This window comes from Bison bison, unplaced genomic scaffold, assembly GCF_000754665.1.
Source record: "Bison bison bison isolate TAMUID 2011002044 unplaced genomic scaffold, Bison_UMD1.0 scf7180017864362, whole genome shotgun sequence".
In the NCBI taxonomy this organism is placed as follows: domain Eukaryota; kingdom Metazoa; phylum Chordata; class Mammalia; order Artiodactyla; family Bovidae; genus Bison; species Bison bison.
This window is the reverse complement of record NW_011494934.1, coordinates 5,665,732-5,666,225: the sequence shown is the minus strand read 5'-3', so window position 1 is coordinate 5,666,225 and position 494 is coordinate 5,665,732.

The following is a 494-nucleotide window of genomic DNA, read 5'->3' as shown; positions in this document are numbered from 1 at the left end:
CGGGAGGGAGCAGGTCCCGGCGCACCCATCTCACAGGAGCGGAGCGCAGGTCTGCTCGCGGAGCCTGCTCCCTGGAGCCAAGTCGTCCCTGTGGGTTTGGATGTGAGTCTCCGAGTCCTCTCCTGCTCTCTGCTCTTCCCAGTGAACAGCCAGGCTCCACTGCACCAAGAAAAGGACGAGGGGAGCTGAGGGCTGCCGGGAAGCGCGTAGTGTGTGGGCCCCGCGTCCGGGGCGTCTGGCCGACCCCGCGGCTCTGCGCGCACCCCGTCTGGTCCCCCCGTGTACAGTTCCCGCCTCTCGCACTTTTCAAAAGAGGACTGCAGATCTGAAGTTCGCCTGGCACTCATTCCGCCGTGTCAGTGAGCACCTGCGTCTCTCCGTTAACAGTCCGTTTGTCCGGGCTCTTTGCAGACTCGCGTTCAAGAGAAGTCTGGTCCCGCCTGACGCCGGGAAGGTGGACCGCCCGGTCCCTTCTCCGGCGCCGCCTCGTGGCG